Consider the following 19,201-nt stretch of genomic DNA (forward strand, 5'->3'; position numbering starts at 1 on the left):
ATGTTCTTCACCGGGAGCATCTGCTGGACTGCTAATCGTTTTTCCGATACTTTCCTCCGATAAACGGGTTGTGAGGTGCCTTGGGTAATTTACCTGAACCTGTAGCACAATGTCTCTACATTTTTCCTCTAACTTTCCTTCCGCACTTACCACTTTACAGTGCTTGACTAGGTCAAAATTCCAGGCATGTAAAAACACATAATCTATTGGGCAGGGTGGGTGGCCTTGCTTAAAAGTATGCTTTGCTGGTCTATCTGTGACCATTCTTCCATTCACACTGACCAAACACATGGCACCCAGCAGTTGACCAAGGACCAAGTCTTTTGCCGACATAGCATAGCATGGCATCATTTATTTTATGTGAGGCCAGCAGTTTCTTGCATCATGAGTCGATCCTATAAGGGTTTAACTTGTGGTTGAAATCCCCCAACACAAACAAAACATCATTCTGATACTTGTTGGCTACGGATGACCAATCCTCTTTTAGTTTTTCCATTTCAGCCTTATAATCATGATCATCCCCTCTCTGGATGTATACATTTAAAATGAGTATACCTTGATATCGAGAATTGGGATTCAATAACTGCACTCAGCATCCTATTACCGACTTACATGTTACATCCAACAGTGCCACCTTCCTTGAGACCAACATCAATTGTCCTCCTGAGGGTCTACCATAGCATTTTTTCTCGCAGCTTTCATGTGGTTGAAAACCCCCTCAGTTACTAGGGTTCCGCCGCACAGCCAGGTCTCCTGCAAACCTCTTTAAAACTTTCCTTGTTCGGTATACTATTATAACCATTAACGTTCCAGGATAGTATGGCCAAGCGGTGCGACGACCCAAATTCCTAGTCTATCTCACTTAGGGACCCGTCTCCCTCATAAGCTGGAGAGGCTAGGACTTTATATCTATTACGGGCTAGTAAACCTTCATCAACTCTCTCTATTTCCCTGAGTCTTATTGTGATTTCGAGGTCCTCTTTTTTATCCCAGCAGTCCTCGATCATCCTAACCTGTCTTTGGTCCATCCCTACATGGTTTGTAAGGAATGGATTCTCATACTTATTATTATATTCTTGCAGTTCTACCCCTTTTACTAGCCTAATCCCTTCCTTAAAGAACTTGTGTTCTGCTTTTATTATTGCTGTCTTAACTAGCCCAGAATACAGTAGAACCTTAGTTACTTCCATCCCCTTACTATTTACAACAAAGCCTACCCTTTTAAGATCCTCCATGCCAATATTCCATAGGCTTACGCATTTAGATATGGAAAAATGCAATTGTGAATGATTTAATGGATTTAGTTTCCTCACTCTTTTTCCTACTTTACTCTCGCCAACTGCCCCCAAGCATACCCACAGGTCCTGTTTACCTTTTAACTCCAATTCTTGGGAGCCCCTCATACGATAGTAGTCCCTTCTGCCTTGAAGATCTAATTCCATGTCATCCTCCATGAAGGCTTTGTTGTTACTAATGCCTTCTTGCATTCTCACCCCCTTCTTCTTTTATTGGCAACCTATTCTTTTCCTTTTTCCTTTATCCCCCAGGCTTTCTTTAAAATATTTCCCTCCTCCTTACAATTTCTGTACCCTTTTCCCTCCCTTCACCACTTTCTGACTTCAAGTTGTTATTTTCTTTCTTAAGACATTATTCTTTATTAGGGCTGGCCTCACGTTCTTTCTAACACTCTTTTGCACTTCCTTCCCTATCTCTTGCTGTGGTGAGGTTTTTCTCTTTCTCAGCCGCGTGCATCCGTAGGGGCGTAGCCCCACTAAGCCTGGACGCACCGCATACACAAATAAATATAATTGAATAATTGAATTTTAAGTGCAGCGCTTCAATCCGGGTTGCAGGTCGGGACACACCCGATTGAATAGGGAGTGCGCAGGGGGTGGGGCTGGCTGGCTGGTCTGCTGAGTGACAGTCTGCAGAGTGCAGATGTCAGCAGGCCAGCAGCAGTACTGTGTGCGCATGAGGAACTTAGGGCTGCAACTAGCCTGAGCATGCGCGCTGGCAGGAAGTTCCCAGAGATGCTCATACGGAATGAAGGGGCCAGGGGAGGGGTGCTGCTGTAGCTGGGCCCCGTGGTATGGAAGGCGCCAGGGCGAGGAGTCAGTGTGCCCCCTAGCCAATCCTGGCGCTGCATGCAGCGTCAGGATTGGCTGGTCCACCGCGCCGAAGGGCTGGCAATCCATTATTGGATGCCGCGCGGGGGTGGGTGGCACACTGGCTCAGGCTCAGGCTCAGCACTCCATGGCCAATCACTGTGTGACTTCATTGTGAAGCCATGCAGTGATTTAACATTCTGGACGCGCGCGCTGTGACGTTGTTCTGGTGTTGCACAGCACTTCTAGACTCGCCACATGCACACAGGCAGCAGCAGAGGGCCCCGGTCACCACACAATGGATGTCATAGAAGGGACAGGAGCTGTGCATAGGCTGGGGAATGCTCTGGGCTCAGAGGGAGACGCACGGTGCTGGTACCCCGGGAGCAGAAGCCCTGGACATCCAGGAGGCAGATGGTGCTGGACTGGACACAGTAGGAGATAGCGTGCTATACTGCAGAGGGGACGACTGTGCCAAGGTTGGGCCAGGAAGAGGTCGGTGACTGGCTCAAAACCAGGAGCGGAAACCGAACTATGTGCGCCCGTATCTGGGAACGGAAGGCCTGTGCTCAGTTAGAGAGAACACCAAGGGCCTCCAGAGCGTACTTGTGAGGAGAGTATCAGATCCCCTCTCAAAGGTAAGCAGACATTACTAGTTATTATCGCTATTATTACTATTCGACATCATCCTGTAGCTCTCATTATTATTACCGTCTGGCTCTGGATAGACCTCGGTGAGAAATCTGTGCAGCCTACAGATATTTGTTGCATGTTTGATAGAATTCGGAACCCAGTTGAAATAAGTCTGTGCTACACCTGAAGATTAACACATTCTGCTCGGAGGGTTTATAATCAAACTCTGGAAAATTCTGCATGAACTGCGCTGAGGCCTAATTTGTGAAAAAGATGTAAGGTTTGGTAAGGACGGCTTGTGACATTTGAAAGTGGTAGGGAGTAAAAGATCGTGATGAGTGCTCGCTGGCGAGACAACGCAGCGTGGTGTATGCAAATTAGTTTAATAATGTCTTTTAGTAACTGTCATACTCATTTTGTGTTTTGGCCTGCTGTTTGCATTGGCACTATAAGGGTCAGAGGCTGTGCCTTGCTCTTTTTCGTCAGTGTGATGAAGCGATGTGGCATTCTTTGTGAAGTTCGAGTAAACAGTCCTTTCAGCCACCACTGTCATATGGATGGTTCTTCATCTTCAGACATGATGAAGGTGGTGAATGTCTAAGTGTTGTCATCGATGGCTATGGTCTTATTGTCCTCTGTAGTGCCATGTGTCACCAGCTCCATGTATATCCAATGCACCCTTGCTATCAGTATCTTTTTGATTTGATTCGTGGGGCAGCTGGCATCAGTCGTGTACTGTTTTGTGTTTGTAATGTAGCATAATAGTTGTCTCTTCTTCCACAGGTCGTGTACCTTAAGTAGGTATGTGCTTGCAATGTCCTGCACATATTATGCGTGCAGCTGTCATGACTCACTATGCCAAAGTTTTGTTAGCTGTTGCCCTCATCCTATTGAGTGGTGTTTGGTTACAGCACTGACTGATTGCTAACTGAAGTTTCTTTGTTCGAGTAGTCCATATTTTATGTTCATTCTGTGGGCTGCCTGTGGCAGCACCTCTTGATGACAAAAAGAGGAGTTCTTGACAGGCTCTCCCACTTTCCAGTCCAGTGAGGGGCATGGATTGTGTTAGTATATAACACAATGCATGCCCCTCACTGGACTGGAAAGTGGGAGAGCCTGTCAAGAACTCCTCTTTTTGTCATCAAGAAGTGCCCTTCTTTGCCATGCCTGTGGCTGTCTTTACGGCTCCACTGGATGCCTGTATCAGTCCTGGTGCTCCTTCTTAGCTGTGCTTGGCTTCTTGTGTATTCACTAGTGACTATATAAATTTCATGTACCTTATATGCTTTCAGTATGTTAAATGAATGGTATCTGTAAAATGCTTTCAAGAAAAAAGTTCCCGGCACTTGTTCACTCTTCCCTACCTGTTCATTGTCTACGTGCTATCTATGCTATCCATTGTACCGCATAATACTGGCATAATTGATTTAGTTCCTATTTTTTTTGCTTCGGATTTACTCATTCTAATGTCTCTTCACCTCAAATATTGATTTGCTCACATCTGCTTTTTAATTCTTTTCCTCGTCCCCAGTTTATCTTTGCATTTTCTACCGTTTTTTACTCTTGCCCCACCGTCATTATTTTTCTCTTAGTGTTTGCTCCTTTATTATTCACTTTTTCTTTATTTTGTAATATTTTTTTCCCCTCACAGCGGGGTGCCCATCATAAACCTTTCTCTTCTTCATTGTCTGCCTGGTCCTCCCTTTCTATCCCTTGCGATGGAACTAGTCTGTTCCCTTGTTTACGCTGATATCTTATCCTGTATTTTCTAAATTGTAGTATTTTGAAGTAATGTATATCTCAAATTATGTTGAGAAGAGCAACTTTAGAACTCTGGCATTTCGAAGTAACAATTTCATATTATTGAAGGTAGTGCCCCTCTACCAGTGTCTGTATTAATCCCTCACTGGTTCTTATTTGTCAAAAGAAACAAGGCACATTTGGCTTCTCAGCACTGGCTGCCTGTTCTCAAGCTTAAGGCCTCGCGCTCAGCAGATAGATCATTCACCCACACCAGACTTCCTAGATAAACTAGATTGTCTTGAGCTAGCGTCACTCTTTGCTTTGCTCCTAATCCTTGCCAGACTCAGCTCCCTCCCCTATGCTGATCTAAATGCTGCAGAATTCATTACCCTTGGTTAGCACTCCATTCAAGCGGCAAATCTCTGGAGTGACTTACTCCTAGCCCCGGCATTCACAAGACTCACATGCATTACTGCACACAGTGAAAGGCCCATTTCTTCCTCTTATAACTTGGCCAGTATCACTTCCATATTTCAGCTCTGAGCCAGGGGGCATAGACGCTGACAGAAGCGGTATGCTTAATAAAGTCATTGTACCATAACGAAACATAAAGTTGGTCTGTCCGTCCGAGATTTGAAATGTGACCTGCAGGTTGCACACAAGTCTGTGCGGGTGGAACCATCTTACTAACTTATCATTTTTTTATCCCCTCACTAATTCACCGACTTTTCTAAATATGGATGAAGAAAGATGCACTGTTGCTCTTGAAGAATCGGTTGCTCAGAGCTTGGAATTGCAGTTTAGAGTGTGATGGCGAACTGTATGTTAAATAAATAAAAGTTATTTATGAATTGAGAGTGCTTGCAAAACCCCATCTAATGGGACAGCTGGGATACCCGTGAAATGATATAATACATTCTGGTTTCTTTGCAATATCATCAGGGATTTAAATGGCAGTATTTGGTTACAATACAGTGCAACTTTAGTTTATTTGCAAGATAATATTAGTAATATCTCACAACTCAAAAGAAGATATTAAAACAGAAATTATTTGTATTGTAAATGTAGATTGGCGTATTGAAAAGTCATTTTGGAATCCACTGCGCTCATTGTGTGTATGGGCCGGACTGACCATTGCTCCTGCTTTTAACATTTACTTCAGTTATCTATGGCTTGAACCGACTAGTTAACCTGATAGAAAAGTTGAAAAAAGTCTGGCTGATAGACGACAACCCACCCAATCTTATATAAAGCAAGCCCTCCAGACTATAAGATAATTTTTTGGAACCATGACACACACAGGATGGCTGTTTTTCATGGAAAGAATATGTCAGGCTTCACCTTAATCTTCATTGCTGACAATGAATCTCTTACAGATGACTCTCTTAATCCCCTGTGGTCCTGTATATCAGCACCACACACTGTTTTGATTTATGGGCACACTATATGACTATTAAGCAACCAGTGGCAGCTACCTATGTTATGCCATCTATTAATGTAATAACTGCACTTTTACAATTGCTTTATTAACCTTCCTGCTTTCTCAAATTTGCTTAAAAATGCACAATTTTTCTTCTTTTTTTTAAATATTTTCTTGGGGGGGTAACCCCCCAAACCCCCCCTTGTGGGGTTCGGGCCAGCTCACTGCGCTCGCGCGCTATGGTGCAGTATGCAAATCACTCTGCGCCCCACCACTTGCAAATGTCACCACCCGCCCCTGCCCTTTCTAGATTTATTCTTCCACCTCCTTGGGTGAGGGATGCACTGCTTCAAACTCCTCCTTTCCCCCTGTTTTTTTTATAATCATGGCGATCCGTGAAATTAAGACACTGGGCTCTTCGTTCTGCGATGGAGCCTCAGTCGGCTCGCCTTCCTGTCAGGTCCTCACCGCCTCTTCGAGGTCCCTGCCGACTAACTAAGGAAGGCATAAAATATTTAATTTGTTTCAATTCCCCACTCATAATCTTAAACTGGTCCCTTTGAGATTTTAAGACTTCCTTATTCATTACAGATACCTCGAGTAACCCTTGCAAGGTCTTTTGCAGAATTAACATTGCATCCAACATTGAGGCACTAGATGTTCCGGTTACTTCCAAAGTAAAAAGAGAGGGTCCCGAGAAATCCTTTCTTTGGACTGGGAAGATTCTAGACCCTCCTTCTCAACCGGGTTGCCACTCAGTCCCTTGTCATACAGTCCCTCGTCGACCATTTCCCACTCCTCATCCTCTTCTTCAAACTCTTGAATGTTTGTGGAGGAATAAGAGTGTCTTGGTGATGAGGATAATCTTGGCTCCAGGAATAAACCAGATATACTGAGACGGGTCTGATTAGAATAGACTAGTTCCGGGATGTCAAGGTTGCCATAGTCGCTGGAGCTACCCGAGTCTCACCCACAGACAGTTCTCTGACTCTCGGTCCCTTCCCTTTAAAGTGTTTCCCTACAAAGTCTTTAATTGAACTGATTGATTTTGTCACTGAAGATACTCCTTTTAACCCCCTCTGCCTACCTTGCTGCAGGGTTATGTCTGGTGGGTGAGTTTCGCTCTGTGATGCTTTTTTGCGTCCAGAGGTAACGCCATGGATGCCTTTCTCATTCGGGATTATGCCCATATCCTCTTCTCCCAGATCGTTATAAACAAGTTTTTTAAGGAGTTTTTGTCCTTTCCGGGTTTTCGGTTTGCCAGGAGCCATCCCTTTTTGGGTCCTTACCCTTATTAAGGAGCCAACTCCCTTCTTTAAGAACTCCAAGCAGACTTATAAACAGTCCCTTTTTCTTAAAGGGTTCTTTCAATGCTGTAGTCCAAACTGCTGCGCCCCTCTTAACCTGCATTTATCTCTGATTCACCCGTGGAATGCGTGCAACTCTGCTGCAATCCTGCTCCCCCCTCAGTCAACAACCGGGCACGGCTCGACACCATGTGCAGCTCTGGGAGCCAACAACCGTTTTTTCCCTTGGCATATGGACGTCACATAGCGCATGCGCTTTCCTTTTGCGCCTTTTCCCGTTGCTCTGAGGCACCAACACACAGCAATTCACTCCCTTGTCCTCCTCCGTGGCACCAGCTGTGGCCGCTACAGCTATCACTGAAACACTTCTGAGACCGTTGAGGCACGTGGTCACGTGGTGCAGCACGTTGCATGAAGATCTGATCTAATCCGAGCAAGCTGGGCGTATCGCAGTGCAGGAAGCAGAGTGCAGAGTCGCGTACCGTAGCGTAGCCGGGAATCAGAGCCATGTAACCTGCCACTTACTAAAGAGAGACAAATTAAATGCCATGGAGTCAACGAGAGACCATTTTAGCCTTCTCCCTTGATCTAAGTTGGTGGTCTTATAGTATATTTTGTGTGCCTTAACCCTATTAATGTAGAGTGTATCACCAAACATACTGCTGGATTGTATTCACTGCAGAAAGTAGTCATTCACATAAGTGTATGCTTTAATATTTTCATTGCAGTGATACAAACTGTAGTTCACATTTACACTTGTGCATTTCGAGTTATACTGCTTTTACTAGAATGTCATTCTTATATACTCATGTATTCATTTAATAATGTCTAGCATTTATCTTATAATCGTAGGTGCATACTTGATCATATTTTCAAAGGGTACACTTACTGTCTTGCTAAGTCATCTTAACCAAAGCTCTTAAGCATTTGGTCTCTAATGTTTAACCTTTTGCATGTGCTGCAATGTTCTTTTGCAGGTGCGTTTACATGATCTCATAGTCAGTAATGAAGATTGTGTATTGAAGATAGTGAGGTCTGGTAGGAGAACTTTTGGCAAGAATGAGAAGTGCTAACTAACTGAGAGAAGACTCCTATTCATGTCATATCAGGAGCAGGGAGACATCCAAAGTCTGCCTGATGTTCAAACCATAGGATGGGAAAAATGAGGGAATTTGCCAATTTCTACTGTGACAAGATTGAAAACTACTCGAGTCGATGACGTGGAATTCTTGAATGTTCTGTGGGCTTAATTGGTGATCACACTGTTAGTCTTCTGACAGATTCTTTTGGACTTTGAGGGGTACAGACCTCTTTGCTTTTATTCTCTTTGTGTGGCTTTATGCTATGTATTGCCTCAATTTGAAGTACTTCTAATGAAGTCTCCACTAGGCTGAGACATTCCTGCTACCCCTGATTTAACTAGGGTTCCCCAGTTTCCCTAACTTTAGTTTAGGCAACTTTAGGTTTATTCAATGATAGGCAGGAGGATCAAGACCTATATATGGCCCTTCCGATCCAATTTCTTATCTTTTATATTGCTGCAACTGAATTTCTTGTATGTTTTATGCTTATAAGGCGTAATTTTATTCAACGCTTTGGCATACCCATGGTGATTTTGTATCTTTACAATATGTTTTTGAGATTTATATACATCAACTTGCCCTTAATTTGTAATAAAACTCATTTAACTTTACTTATTGATTTCTGGTCCTCAATGTGTAGTCAAATGAGCTACACTGTCAATTAAATTATTGGATTGATGCTCACTCCTCTTTACTCCTCAGGCGACTAACAAAGATTAATCACAGGATAAATGGTAAGATGGGCCCAGTGCTCTAGAAGATCGTTGCAGATTGAGGATTGTTAGTTACTGAAGTAATTGAAGTTAGAATGTCCTGTTCTATTTTAGTTTTGCCCCGCCCCCAGAGGCTTTGTTTCGGTTTGGAGGATCAGCAGAGTTCCAGCGGTTCAGGAGAGAGTTGAAACAGCAGAGGAGTGAGTGTTAATAGGGTAAAGCGTTGCAGTGACTTACTCTTAGCTTGCAGTGTTTTGTGGAGATTGCTTGGTGTTTTGCAGAGATGTTTTCAAAGTTGTGTGAGTGTGGTGTGAGAAGTTGAAGTTGTTATTGGGTGCAATGTGGACTAAGATCCTGGGATGGTATTAAAAGTTGTAGAAGACACTACATTGTAATTTTCTGCTAAGTTTTGTGGTGCTTATCGTGAGATGTTGCATGAGAAATGTCAATGTCACAATTGAGATAGGGTCATTCTATTTTTGTGTGAATGTGAGGTGTAGTTGGTTTAGTGAATCCAAGTGCACAGGGAGAAGCTGTACCAATCTGGGTGCTACCCCGCGGGTCGAGATTTCATTCGAGTGTGAATTAGAATGGGTCGGAAGGTGGTGTTTTGGATTGAATCTTCTTTAGTGGAGCAGACACATGTATTTGTTGAAATTGCTTTTGCGTGCTTAGCATTGAGAAGAGAGAATTTGTGAAATTGTTAAGGGCGGTGTAATGCTGTGAGATTGACGTCTTAGTGTGCTGAGCTGAAATTGGTTGGTTGGTGTGGTGCCGTGCTGGTATTGGTTGTGAACAACAGATGGGAATTGTGGGTAAACAGTTATTTTCTGATCCGAAATTATATTCTTTCTGTGATTATTGACATTTGTTTTGCTGAAAATGAAATGTTTTGAAGTCGTATGAGATGTATTCAGACGAGAAGTGACAATAACTGTTAAAGAATGAGAAGAGGTACCACCCGAAGACACTCCAGGTCACTATATGGCAATAAATGTTGGGCTTCATGCATGCATTTGGCTTAACCAATGGCTCAAGATCATAAAGAAAGAAGGTGCACTGGTGTTTCCACAATATGGTACGTTTAATGTGAGAATCATTGAAAATTTGATGAAGATACTATATAAGATGAAACCCCCTCCTAGATCCGCACAGTTTGAAGCACTCATTGCTTGGGAGTGTGCGTCTCATAAGTAAAAGTGTCCGGAAGAGCCTGAAAGGCAGTGTGTATTTGCGCTGATGGTAGGTGGGATGCAGAACAGAAGAAATTAACAACTGAGAGCCAAATTATACCTTGCCTTAACCAAACGAAGTCTGTGAAAACAGGAGGTCTGAAGGCAAAAAGTTTGAGGCATACCACGACATGGATTCCAGGTCTAATAGGAGCGTTCAGCGAAAGGGAACTTGTGGAGGAAACATATATTTATCCCTGGGGTCTAAAATACGCAAAGAGTGCCTGACCTTTTGTGGGTCACCCCCGCTTCTGACATGCCATGTCAGAAGTGTAATAATTGGCATTATATCATCATCACTCCCAGAGCATCAGTTAAACCCAGTGGGAAGCACAAGTTCCAGACATCATTCACAGTGTAGCAATATGATCTCTCATGTGTGTGTTAATGCATAATCTTGTAATGTAGAAGGAAAACAACAAGCTCCCCAACCCCACCAATTTCAACTACCCCAACTTGTGGAAGAGACATCCCTCCCCAGTCATCCCAAAACCTAGGAACATTTAACCAGGCCCATAAGCAAGGCACAGGGCTCTGTAAGTTCCGAGAGCTCAAGGCCAACAAGTGGGCGGTACAGTGTAGAACAGTCTCTAGGAGTGGCATCATCTGGGGTAGGGCTCACAATAGGGTTAGAGGACTCAAGAAGACGTTTTGGGGGCTAGCAACACTTGCTGCGCCCCAGGGACAATGCGAGGACGTGGCTAGGGCCATGTCTCTGTTCTGAGGAATCAAGTGTCAAAAGAATAGGCACTCACGGTAGTGTTGCGAACCCGCCCAGGCAGCAATCAGCACGCCGCTTCCCAAATACGCAGCACAAAGTAGTCCCATCAGTTAGTAGAATCCAGGTGGTTAACCTCTGACCCACACGTAATCATTGTTGAACTCGTTTCCCCGGGCTTCGGTTTCCGAATCATTTTCAGGTGTAGATTTTTAGAGATGCTTGCAGCCAAATTTGAGTGCTAATTTAGGATCTGTAAAAAAGTGAGTCTTCCCTTGGTTGACAACCATCAATTTTGCCGGGTATAAAAGGGAGTTAGGCAGCCCCGTATTGTTGAGCATTCTCTTAGCAGGGAGGAAATCATGATGAGTGATCTGCACCGTCAGGGTGAAATCTGGGTAGAATGAGAGCTTGTTTCCCAGGTATTGAATGTTTGGCTTCTCCTTGGAGACACGTAGTACATTGTTCCGGTCCCTGTAATGAAGGAGGCACACTATGATGAGCAATGCCAGGGGGCAGCCCAAACCCAACAAGCGATGTGGTTGCTTGACTGAAAACAAGGTGGTCACCAAAGAGGGAACGCAGTGGGTCTTCCATATAAAGTTCAATTTTTCCATTGCGGTGGACTTCAGTAGGTCCTGGACACTGATGTTGTTTCTTCTGTAGTGAGCCTCCAAATCCTCATTCTTGGCCTTGATGACATCCATATCTTTCTCCATACGTAGCTGCTGCTCGTTCCGGGTCGAGCTGTTGTTGTTGGCATCCAATATCCTCTGCTCACGATGGTTCAGGTGTTGATATCAGATTTTGAATGTGATAAAGTTTTTATAACTAAGTAATAGAAAGAAAAGCTAGTTATTGCAATAGCTCAATTTTCAGGAGGTTAGAGTGTTAAGTAGTTGTGCAGCTGGGTTTTTTTGGGCTGATTTTTCCATAATATGTGGACAGTGTTTCATTTATTTAATGTGGTTTAGAAGTCTAATTTGTAAGGAATAAGTGTACTACCTTAATGTATGCAGGGCCCTTAGTCCCTGTTGGTTGCGCAGAGCTGCACCAAGCACTTGCGGCCTCAGGCTCTTAGTCTCGGAGGCCTGCACCAGCGCAGGCAGGGACCCTCCCCGAGAGGAAGAACATGGTTATTCCTGTGAAAGGGATTTCACTGTATTTGTTGTACGACCGAGCCTGATGATATCACACTTACGGGCCTCCATTTTGGATTGGGGAGTATAACACGGTACAAGATTGGAGTGAAGCCTCAGGCAGCCATTTTGGAGAAGGACAGTATGACTGTTGAGAGGGATAACGTGAGACTTTTTCATTAGAAAATCAGTCATGAGTTTTATGAATGCAGGGGTTAGGTAGAGTATTTGGCAGTTAAAATTTTGGGTTTAAAAGATAAAACAAAAGCAATGAGTGAGAAGGAGTTGGTGGGGCTCAGGTCCAGAAGGAGATTATTAAAAGAATAATAGAAAAAGAGGTGAGAACGTTTGTAAAGGAAGCTTTGGAGCACTTTTTAAGTAGAAAGAGGAAAGGATTTTATTGAAGTTGATGAGTAATTTTGGTCTTTGGATGAAGAGGACACAAGGGATGTGAGGCAGGAAGGTGGTACGCGTAATATGAATAAAAGCATATATAGAATAAATAAGATTTGAGTTTGTCAATTACTGAAAAAGGTAGGTGTCCTTGGTGGCACAAAACAGATTCAGGCTATACTAGATGATAAAAGTTATTTTCCCAAGATAGGTCAAGTATTAATAAGACAAATGCTGATGAAATTGTGTTTGGAGCCTATGGTGATGACTATTGGGACCAAGATATGGGTAAACAAGATGATTTTCCGAGTGAAAAGGGTGTGGTAAAGAACCCACAAGAAGAATTAGATGTTTAGTCTGGACATATGACTTCCAAGAAGTGCTGATTGTTGGCCCTTGGGTCATGTTTCGAAATGTATTAGAATGTGGATTCATAAGCCACTGGAAAAAGAAGCCAGGGCTGTTTTGTGGGCTGAATGTTTGCACCCGGTAATTCACAGCAGGGCATGTGCCTCTCCGGATCTGGATCCTGATTTAATTAGTTTACTAAATTAGGCAGAGATCCAAGGAAGGGACCAAAAAGGGCACTTAAGCAATGCCAGGATAAGCCTTTGGGTGTCATTGGTACTTTGGCAATGATTTTGGACCTGGCGGAGGAGGCAAAATCAAAGGGGTGTCTGTTGACATTGATTTGTTAAGAGGATGAAGTCAGAGAGCTGTCCGTTTCTTAGGAAACACAGATGCTGCTTTAACTACAGAAAGAAGGAAAGAAGTTTGAATGAGGATAAGTCCAAAATTGGGGGACTTTGCAAAGAAAAAGCCAAGTGATGATCTTGGTAAATATACCTTTACTGCTTTCGATAAAGCACAGTCTCCTCTTAAGAGAGTGTTTTGAGGAAGAGTTTTTGAGCAGGCTGGAAGGAGGGGATGTTTCTCTGGCCTGTGTTACTTAAGGCCTCAATATCAACCTAAAATAAGTGGAAGTTTTAGATGATTCTAGCCTGCCACTGGATTCTTTCCACAGAGAGGAAGATTTCGCAGATGTCGTCAGTCCAGAGTAAGAGCTCAACAGACTAACCAGGGTAAGTATGAACACTTATATTGGCTCTATCCAAGGAAAGATAGGAGGTTTACTAAAATAAAATATCTGGTCAATTGGAGTTTGTTAACAAGAGTCCAATGGATCTTAAAGGTAGTAGAGAAATATATGATAGACTTAAGGGTGATTCCTGATCAGTTTTGGTAGCCAAAAGATGTGTTTTTAGCAGAAGATGTCCATAAATAGTATATTTGGAGGTTCCAGACATGTTGAAGAAGGGTGCCATAGACCAAGTGCCGAGGAGACTGTAACTTTTGTAAGTACAATATTTTAGTGAAAAAGAACAACAATGGTTGGCGACTGGCAATACATTTTAGAAATTTGAATTGGTTCCTTGCATTCAGACATTTCAAGATAGAGGGCATCCATCTTCTAAGAGGTATTTTACAGATGAACGATTGGTTAGTGAAACTGGATCTCAAGGATGGTAATTTCCTGATTCCAATGTCAAAAGCCAGTCACAGGTATGTGCAGTTCAGATGGTTAGGACTCCTTTACCAGCTTACTTGCCTTCCCTTTTGGCTAACTTCAACACCTTGGAGTTTTACAACGGTGCTGCAACCAGGAGCTGCATATCTCAAAGAGGGGAGATAAGAATGATCACGTACTTAGATGATTATTTGATTGCGTTGCTGGATCTAAAGGAGTTGAGCCATTTAAGGCTGGTGATGGATCTTTAGGCTCTCTGGGTTTTTTCATCAACATGGAGAGGTCGGTTTTAAAACCTTGTCAGATGATAGAATTTTTAGGGTTCTAAGTAAATACAGTTAAAACGATTTTTAGTTTACCAGAGAGGAAAGTTGCAAAAATAAAGATATAAGGGATGTTTTGAAATACAGTTTTCTGACTTTAAGGATTTTAGCGAGGGTAGTAGATTTATTCTCTTCTTCAGTTCAGGTGGTTTTTCCAGGTCCCCTTCACTACTGATCTTTGCAGGGGTTGAACCTGGACAGTTTTAGGAAAGGTTTTTATGATATCGAGATTAAATTGTTCTGACAGTGGAGACAAAGGAAGAATTAAATTAATAGTTGAACAATTTGGATGTCTGGATTTTTAGGAGTTTGTCCATATTTTGTTTTGGAGTCTGATGCATGCCTGTTTGGATGGCGCACATGTTAAGGACATCTGAAGACAGTTGGCAGATGAGCTATGGAGGAGAAATTGAGTCGCATAAATGGTTTGAAGATGAATGCAGGGTTGTTTGCATTACCAAGTTCATTAAAGATACTATAATGTTTTGTTATAGATGGACAATGTGTCTACAGTACGTTATTTAAACCGATTGGGTGGAAGCAAGTCAAAGATATCGACAGACTTGGTCAGGGAGATTTGGAACTTCTCCAAGGAACACAAAATAGGTTTGCAAGCGGAGTATTTTCTGGATTTGAACAATGTGACACCAGGTTGGAACTCTTAGGGGCCCATTAGGATGGCGGGCGGATTGCTCCCGCCAGGCTGGCGGTAGCCACCGCCGGCCTGGCGGAGGCAATCCGCCCGCCATCCACACTGAAATTACCCCCCGCCACATTAGGATTGCTGGGGTGTCCGCGACGGATGGAAAGACCGTCCGCCGCTTTTCTGCCCCAGTCGCTCAGCGGCTGGGGCGGAAAAGGTTTAATATGGTGGTGGTGTCTATCACACTGCCAGCCATATTATGATGGGCCAAAACAGATGCTTTTCTGTGGCAAGCATGGGGTCTTCACTTCGGGGGACCCCTGCGGACCCCTGGAGTGAAGGAGAGGTGGGGGTGCACACAGGGGGTACCTGTGGTACCCCCCTGCATTTGCATTAACAAAGTGACAGGCACCGCGCAGTGCCTGCCACTTTGTTAATGCAAATTAATTCGTGCATTTTTAGCATTGTGGTGGGCGGTGCTGAGAGCACCGCCCGCCACAATGCTAAAAATGCAGGATGCGCCCGCCACTGGCGGGTGTATCCTAATACCCCCCACGGGACCCCCACCCTCATGGCGGGCGGTCCCAATGACCGATAGGATTGCGGGCAGACTAAGTCCACCCGTCATCCTAATGAGCCCCTTAGTATTAAAGGGATCACAGTGATGGGAAGCTAAATGTTCAAGTTTTCCAAATAATTGTAGGAGATTTGGGGACCTTAAAATATAGATGTACTTAGAGACTAATGAATCAATTAGACCGGTTATTCGGTTGGAGGCCGTATCCACAAGCAGCGGTGGTGGATGCATTTCATGAGGACTGACGGAGTCTTCGGGGTTATGCATTCCCACCATTTGCGATGATTTAGAGAGTGTTGCTGATTGTTTTGGGTAGCTCCGCCTTGATTACCAGGGACATTAGAGTTGGCGATAGAAGAGTCATTTTTAATCCAAAGTTCAGGAGGTTTGCTTTTGGATCCAGAAGAGGAGGATCATCCTTTAGTGAATACCAGTTTTTATCCCTCTTGCGTGGACGATTTCAGAGGAGAATAGTTTGCAGGTCTTTCGGAGAAGGCTCAGGAGTTACTTGAGGAGTCTTTACACCAGAAGCAAATTGGTGACTTTGATGGGCCTGATATATTTTAGGAGGGTATCGGATGGTATGACTTTGGAGGGAAGTACGTTTTTTTAACTCAGATAGGGTAGTGTTTCAGATTGTTTAGAGGTCAAAGACAATGTTTTTAACTATTTTTTATCCTCAACTCGTTGAACACTCTTTTTTTTGTGTAAATCTTTTTATTGTTATAAAAGAAAAACGAAGAACAATAAGAGCGTATCAAGTGCAATGCAGTCCAAAACATACAAGGAATCAAACAATTGAAAGGTCGCAATATCGGCAGCCGTTGAGGAAGGACACTGAGACTCTAACACACATTTGACAAATCAGGATTATAAAACTAGCTGGGTTAGCCTAAATCAATGCGTGCTGCCGACAGGCCCTTCCACCCACAAAATCAGGATATCAATGATCATTGCCCCCCTCGATACTAAAATTGTAAACAGGATAAAGTACAGACACTTGTATGCAAAAATGGACAAATCAAAATAATAGAGCTCGCATTAGCACCTTAATACTGAAAACAGAGTCAGGATATCCAGTAAATAAAGAAAGAAAATAAAATTAAAAAACGCAATTCTAGAAACAAATGTTGTGATGGCATCTTTCTCCTTTGGTCCAAGGTGCTGGTGTAATCACAGAAGTGCCATGAAGGTGGAATCAACACAAAACATTGGTGTCATTCTCCATGCGGTCTCCAAATCGAACGGTCTTTACTTTGCACTTAGCACTGGCAAGTTAGAAATGACCATTCTTTAGTTGGACTGGGAAGAGCAGTCAGGTAGGGAGTCCGGGGGACCCTCGGCAGTTCACATATCTTCTCAACACTACCCGTGTTTTTTCTGCTCCATCTAGGTCACTCCTCATACTAGGCTTAATAGCGGAGTTCACCTCCAAGGGCAGACAGGCTCTTGTATGGCAAGGCAGGCCACTGTATTGCAGGCAGGTTCGTGTATGACAACGCTCCCCTCCCAGCTTGTAGGGTCACTGTCAGACCCATGGCTTCTTCCAGCAAGACTTGCAGAAACCTGGTAGTGTCCCCGCGCTTGTGGGAGATTGGCTATCAGCATTGTCTTCTGCTCAGGCAATGGATTAGCTTGATCTGAAACAAAGTGGAAAGTTTGAGACCCACTTATATACAGTACTTTCAGACTGGGGATGTGAATCCACTCTCTGGGTTTAGAATCCAGTTTGACCTGGTTTCAATCATTGTTCATTTTAACTCTGCCATGCAGGTAGGTTCGTTGTGTAAGATGATGGCTCCAAGCGGGAATACACGCATCATGAGCACAATAATAATAATAATAATAAAAACATTTATTAAGCGCATGGTTACACAGGAAAACAGTGCATCCCCGCGCTGTGAATGCATTCTGTCGGAACTCCAGAGCAGGCCCCCCAAAACAGGAAGGAAAGAACAAGAGGCACCTAATACAAATAGACCTTGGGGAACAAATGTGTCTTCAATTTCAGCCTAAAGCGCAATTCCAAAAGGTTCCATCCGAAGTTCAATTGGAAGTTCATTCCAGTATTTGCTTGCTAGGAACCTAAAGGACTGTCCTCCCATCCGTGCTCTTCGGATACGAGGGACCACCATCTGCATGCTGCCCATGGATCTCAAAAACCATTTGGGACGATGTATGGTCATCATACTCCGGAGGTAGGTAGGGCCACGACCATGTGCGATGCGGTGGGTAATGCACAAGGTTTTAAACCGAATGCGTTCCTGCATGGGAAGCCAGTGCAAGATTTGAAGAGCACGCTTCCCAGATGACTTCCTAGGTAGTTTCAAAACCAGCCTAGCCGCCGCATTCTGGACACATTGGAGTTGGTTTAGGCCCTTTTTACTAAGGCTACAGAGTAATGAGTTCCCATAATTGAGATGAGGAGTGACTAAGGCATGCACTAGAGTTTTCTTTGGTTTGATGGGGAGAAGATCTAAGATCTTACGGAGGACCTTTAGTGTGCCGTAGCATTTCCCGGCTACAATCCCCACGTGTTGAGAATAAGAGAGGTTAGAATCTAGAAGTACACCCAGACTTTTCACCGTATCGGATGGAATGGGCATCGTACCCAAATCAGCTGGCCACCAGGCTGAAGTCCAGACGGAGGGAGACGGACCGATTACCAAAAGTTCTGTCTTATTCCCATTGAGGCGAAGACAGTTATTCTTCATCCAGCCAGCCAGTGCCACAAGACAGGAAGAGAAGTTCTCTGCTGCCACAACTGGGTTATGAGATAGGGTGATCACCAGTTGGGTATCATCTCCATACGAGACAATATCCACCCCATAAGATTCCACTATCCTTGCAAGGGGCTCCATATAGAGATTAAACAACGTAGGGCTCAGTACGGAGCCCTGCGGAACCCCTTGTCTAAGACACCTGGGTTTGGATTTATACGGGGGCAGTGGACTTGGAATTTCCTATCAGCTAAGAAAGAGCCCATCCATTCATAGGCTTGGCCGGCTATCCCCATCTCACTCAAGCGGGCAAGGAGCCCTGAGTGCGATACGGTGTCAAAAGCCGCACTCAAGTCAAGTAATATCAGAGCGGCAGTGTGACCATCATCAGCTTTACGGCGAAGCAGTTCTGTAGAGAAAAGGAGGGCAGTCTCAGTAGAGTGCTTCGCCCTGAAACCCGATTGGGAGGAATGAAGAAGATGGTTGTCCTCCACAAAGCCAACCAGTTGATTGTTAACCAATTTCTCCACTACCTTGGCACAAAAAGGCAGGAGGGAAATAGGACGAAGATTATCTAACTGAGTCATACTCAGCTTGGCCTTTTTTTTAATGGGAACAACCTGGGCCAGCTTCCATTCCTCAGGCACCCGACTTTCTTGAAATGACAAAGTGGCCAGATTGCCTATGTGGCAACTCAGAAGAGGTAGATGGCTTCTGAGGATCTTAACATGGGCAACATCCATTGGAGATCCAGAGTGGATATCCGAGATTATTTTTATCAGCTCCTCCCGCAGAGGAACCTTGAATTCCTCGAGAGCGCCATTTTTCCTGGGTCCATAGCAGGTCGACCTAGCCGGGGTAACTACTGTAGGGCTCTGCTGAAAAGATTCATAGATCTTCTCCACTTTATTCACAAAGTGGTCAG

The sequence above is a fragment of the Lissotriton vulgaris genome, chromosome 5, assembly GCF_964263255.1.
Source record: "Lissotriton vulgaris chromosome 5, aLisVul1.2, whole genome shotgun sequence".
NCBI classification, from domain to species: domain Eukaryota; kingdom Metazoa; phylum Chordata; class Amphibia; order Caudata; family Salamandridae; genus Lissotriton; species Lissotriton vulgaris.